Source organism: Lagopus leucura, unplaced genomic scaffold, assembly GCF_019238085.1.
Source record: "Lagopus leucura isolate 7727_CA_CO unplaced genomic scaffold, USGS_WTPT01 Super-Scaffold_100157, whole genome shotgun sequence".
NCBI lineage: Eukaryota > Metazoa > Chordata > Aves > Galliformes > Phasianidae > Lagopus > Lagopus leucura.
Genome location: NW_024962334.1, coordinates 13,202,548 through 13,208,341, shown reverse-complemented (window position 1 = coordinate 13,208,341; position 5,794 = coordinate 13,202,548). Strand labels below are relative to the sequence as shown.

Here is a 5,794-nt window from a genome sequence, read left to right as displayed (position 1 = left end):
CCCCCAAACAATCCTCTCTCATGCAGATGGAAATGCCGGCCTGCCTCTTTGCAAGGAGATGTGGATTCTGCCTTGGCAGATATGTGTTGATCCGCTCAGTTAAAAAACTTCAAACCCCTAAAATTCTGGTCTTTGACCCTACCCTAAAACTAATTTGAACTATTCTCAGCTGATCTGGAGTTGAAGGGAATGGCTTTTAACTGGAAATACCTTATCTTTAGACAAGTAATTGTCGTTAATTAAACCAGTAAAGAGACATTAGCCTCTGCTTACTTAAGTTTTAGCCTGTGGATTAACAGGCAGCCCTTGATATCCTTTCAAATGAAGATGTTCTCATGGAATCAGACAATTCTAGCACTCAAATCCCTTTCCTGTGATCTGAAAAATAAACCTTGCAAAAGAGCAAACTCACCTGCACAGGCACAAAGCATCATTTCCAAAGCTTGTTTTTTCTCTTCAAGACAGAGGTGCAGCTCTTCCAACTCTGCAATTATTTTAGCAGTAAAAGAATAAGGAAACTGTAATCAGCTGCTAGTAATAGGAATATACTTTTTTTATTTCCTGCCAATATGTGGAAATAAAAGAAGTGTATGTAATTGCACATGAAAATTTCTCTCTGACACTCCTGAAATTTGTGATCACCACATTGCTACAGCTGCATCAATAAGAGTGTGACAGAAAATAGAAAAGAAGCAGGTATGAGATTAGACAGTGCAAGAAAAAAATATTGTTATATTTAACATTGTCTCACAAACTCAACTGCTTCACTGTTCACTTGCAGAAGGACAATAACTGTGATAATTGTGGAAATGGTGATAGTGCACTGTGAGAAAAAGCTGGGGACATGAAAGATGGCCTGGAACAACTCAGGTAAAATCCATCCGATGGGGCTGCCAAGCATATTCCTGTAATGTAGGGGGCCCTTGTATGTCACCTGGCATGTATGCCACTTCCAGAGAGGAGAGATGGACCTTTGAACTGATCCAGCAGTGTGCACACACAGCTTATTTTTATCTGAGGTTTAAATCCCCTGCATCATGTCAGTGCAACCCTTACCTTAGGCCAGAGCCAAACAGCCCCAGTGAGGCATTATGGTCACACTTGTTCAGATTCATAGGGCTTAGATCTTCTAGTCTTGCAATGTCATTTGCAGCTGGGAAAGTGAACAATTGCAAAATGCCAGCATTTGACACTTACTTCCTGTCAAAAAAGTCCGTTTCATGGTGCTAGTCAATCGTCAATTGACTCCAGAGAAAGTTTTCCCAGCGACTACAAATTGGAGAAAGTCCCATACAACGAATTATTTTCTGAAATATCATACGCAAAATCATATTTTTCTTTCTGCTAGTTCATTAATGTTGTCCTAGGCAACATTCCCCTGTTCTTTGGAAGATTATTCCTCCTGTAGATGCCCCTTAAATTTAAGAAGCCCCCAAAATTTAAACTCCATTTTCCTGTCATATAATTCATGTTCAGATTTTGTCACAAACATGAAATAAAGTTCTGTCTGCACATAGCCAACTTTCCTTGCAATGAAGAAGCATCAACATATCATATGCCACATAAAGGTGAAAAGTTGATACTTACTTTAGAGAGGCTAACAAACATATTGAAGCTTTTTCCCTCAAGTTTTGACTGTTAAACTCTTTCTCAAACAGCAAGAAAAAGAATTCTGGATTAAAAACGAGTGGTGGGATGTGTCCCAAAATGTTTAAAGGCTGTTGTTAAGAATTTGCTTAAAACTTGTTTATTTCTTTAATATAGGCATTTACCACTTCAACTGAGTTACTTTTAAAGGCTAGTTACAGCTTGCTGAGCGATAGAAGACATCACTGTATTTTTCTGCCTATCAGACAAAGCTCTTGCAGAGCCACTGTTTTTCACCCTTTTTAGCAAGTATAGCCCTCATCTTGAAAACAGGAAGTGGGAGCACAAATAAAGTCTCACTGCAGCCAATAACAAAGCCAGCAATAAAATCCAGAAATCTGCCCTGGCTTTGTTTCTGCTCTACCTAGCAGGCCATGCTTCTTCCTTGGAAGCAGAAATATATTTCTAATTTTCAAACCTTGCACAAACCTTAATTTTCTGTTTCAGTTCTAGCATTACAATCCTTTGGTCTTCCTTTCAGCATGTATATTAAAAGATCCACCACCACCATCTTACTGCAAACCTAACTGGAACATATCAAGAAACAAACTGAAAACTTTTCTGGAGAGCCACCAAAACTACATGAAGCTTCAGTACACTTTAACATCAGAGAAGGAATTCCCATCAAATCTGGTGATTTTGAATGCTAATTTAGCAAAAACAAATGCACCACTCTGCCTCTCCCAGCAAGATGATCTTGGTATTTGAAGGGTTTCCACCAACTCTCAGACTATCATTACAGAAACAAAATATGGCATTAATGACTCAAAACATTTATAAATGGGTGACAGGAAGGGTCCACTTATGAGTAAGACCAGAACAAACCCTTCCAGAGGTCTGCTCTCCAGCTTACCAAAATTCTCATCCTGCGATTCTTCCTTTTTGTTCAGTACCAAAGAAGAGGTTGGTGATGGCCCACCCCATGATGTGTCTCTGCAAAGTTTTCTGTGCAGAAGAAAAAAGAAATCCTTAGAAAAAAAGAAAATTATTGTAAATACTGGAAGCTAGCATGAGTATGTGAATTTAGGAGACTGCATTTGAACTTGGTGCAAAATTAAGAGAGAATATAAATGAACGCTAACTGTACCACTTCATAGAGTGCAATAGCTTCTGGTAAGATGGATTTACATGCTGTTTCTTCACAAGGTAATAGGGATCCTCAAATTCTGAAAGAAATAAGCAAACCAGATTTTGAACTCTCCCATCTTGGAGCATTACTGTTTAAAGTGAAATGCTTATTGACCTTAATGAGGTTAATACAAAAGGGGACTGGGTATTTGCATACCAATTTCTGAACCTCCAGAAGAAACATGGAGTCTGAGAACAACACCCAACAAAACATCTGTGTTCTAGAAGCACCATTATTTAGAAAAATTACATATCACTTCAGGTTTGTTTTGTTCAGCTTTAAATGATTTTTGCAAATCATGTAAAACCACCCAGTTTAGCTTAAATCTTAATCTTAAACTTAAATCTTGCTCTAGGTTTTCTGTTACAACATATCATTAACTTGAGAAAAGAACTTACACTAATGTGGTGGTGGCTGGTGTGAGTATTTTCTTTCCCAGACAAGATATATCAGGCAGGAACACTTGAACATTAGAGCATAAACAAATCTGTAAATGATCAGACATGAAAAGAAGTCCATTCAATTATTTGACAACCCTTAACTGTCCACTGCAAAGAATATAGCTATTGTCTCCAGTGAACAGAGCAGAATAAAATAGTAACAGCAATAATAAATAAAATAGACAGAATACTCTGCACTATGCGGATTGTATGATATTTTATGATGTACTACAAGGCCAAATGCATGGTGTTGCACTTGGACCAGGGCAATCCCAGATATGAATGCAGACTGGGAGAACTCCTTGAGAGCAGCCCTGCTGAGAAGGACCTCAGGCTCCTGGTGATGAAAACCTGGGGATGAGCCAGCAGTGTGTGCTTTTAGCCCAGAAGGCCAACAGTATCCTGGGCTGCATCAACAGAGGGTGGCCAGCAGGGTGAGGGAGGTGATTGTCCCCCTCTGTTCTGCCTTTATGATGTCCCATCTGCAGTACTGCATCCAAACCTGGGGCTCTCAGCACAGAAAGGCTTGGAGCTGTTGGAGCAGGTCCAGAGGATGCCTGCTGAAATGATCAGAGAGCTGGAGCACCTCTCCTGTGAAGACAGGCTGGGGAAGTTGGACTTATTCAAACTGGAGAAGAGAAGACTTTGGGGAGACCTCCTTGTGGCCTTCTATTACTCAAGGGGAGCTTATAATCAGGAAGGGGACCAACTTTTTACATTGTCTGATAATGATAGGACAAGGGGAAATGAGTTTATAGTGAAAGAGGGGAATTTGGGTTAGACAGTAAAGAGAAATTGTTTAAGGGTGGTGAGGTACTGGAACAGGTTACTCTGAGAAGCTATGGATGCTCCATCCCTGGATGAGTTCAAGGCCAGGTTGGATGAAGCCCTGAGCATGATGTGGTGGGAGGCAACCCTGTCCATAGCAAGGGGGCTGGAACCAGATGGACTTCAAAGTCCCCAAGCCATTCCATAATTCTATTCTACGCCTCCATTTTCTTATTTTCATATAATATTCAGAAGGCGAAGAGACAGCATAATACACACAGAAAATAAACCAAATTAGTCTGGCAATCAGACTCAGTAGCTGTTCACTTTTAATCCATTGCTTGTATGAGAAAAATCTAGCTCTGAGTCACAATATAAATCTTCATGTTTTACATTCATCTACGCAAAAATGACTGGTTAAGCCCATATCAAACTTAATACCTCTGTTTAAGCCCAGTTTATCATAACACCACTTCCAATATTTTGCTGAATCAGAAGTTGGATGCAGTGCTCCCATGGACAGGCAGCCATATGCCATGTGTGCTGTGGTATACAGTGGTTAATTTCCCAGGAGAAAATAAATCATGCAGAAGTTTCTCTTCATCAGGCCTTTTATTAGACACTGTTCAAACTGAGTCCCAAGAAAGCATGATTTCCTTGGCTGTAATGGCATGCACACTCCTAGACAATAGGAAAATCGGCTGGACGTGCCAGCCCTAGTGCCAATACCAAATCCAGCAGCTACCTACATCCCTGATTGCATGTTTATTATCAGATTATCAAGAAAAAAAACAGAAGAAAATGAACGTACCTGCACCTGGAATTATCTGTCTCACACCTGCCTTTCTTGGCTGCTCACTATGCACCAGCCCCTTTCCATCCATGATCTTCTCCACATACTGGAATGTGCCATGTGAAGCAGCAGCTTACTGCTATAGCAGAAGCAGATGTGTGCACAGGTGTTCCCATGCCATTGTCTTGCCCACCTGCACCAGTGCTATACAGAGCACTTATTAAAGTCTCAGTGTGTTGCATGTGGCCTGGTATGTCCCTGAGCCAGAGGAAGGAGTCTAGCTGGAAAGGACCCTACTGCTGGATGGGATACCAGATGTCCCCACAAGGAACAGCAGCCTGGCACATGAGAAAGCCTGCCCAACTGCCTAGAAGGCTGATGGGAAGGAGGCCGCTGTGGCAGGCTATGCTTGCTTTCCTTCTGCTTCCTCCCCAGCCAGATTTTCCCCTCTCCCTCTTTCTCACCTTTTCCAGTCTTAATTCACCAGATATTCTCTTAATGGGTTGGCACCTGATGGAAATCAAGCACAAATTGACATGTTCCTTCTAATTGATGTACCAACTACTTCAGCTTCCTCCCTGTGAATGTCATACTCCTGCTTATCCATTACTGTTCGTATTTTACATGAGGGACAACCAAATCTGACCTCAAAAGGACATCACCTGTGATCTGTTCTCCTTGAAATGCCATGCTCCCAGGGGCACTCCCGCCTTACCTCTGAGAAAGAGGCAGCTGCCACTGCTGTAAAATGACTGGAGACTTTGCTGACTGCTGGGAACAGGTTGTCCTCTTCCAACATTGCCTTTCCCTTCTCTTTCATCATATGTATGCAGTAAGATTTTTCTACCCAAGACTTCTCCCATCATGATATTCCTGTGTAGCTACGTCAGCCATGTTGACAGATGCATGCCAGAACCCTGCAGTACCAGTGAGAAAATTAAAACAAGTTTAGTTCCTGATAATTTATTTTTTTATCTTCACATTCAAAGACTAATTTCTTGTCTTACTTTTTAGCCT

The 5,794-nt window shown here is 41.1% G+C and overlaps 1 long non-coding RNA gene across 1 annotated transcript; it reads right to left on the bottom strand.

Moving 5' to 3' along the window:
• Positions 1-415: 415 nt before the first annotated feature.
• Positions 416-2,557, bottom strand: LOC122189610. The gene is made up of 3 exons (XR_006181883.1): positions 2,501-2,557; positions 1,198-1,269; positions 416-484 (listed from the first exon to the last, which is right to left on the bottom strand). It is a non-coding gene; the product is annotated as an uncharacterized LOC122189610 (long non-coding RNA).
• Between the last annotated feature and the right edge of the window lie 3,237 nt (positions 2,558-5,794).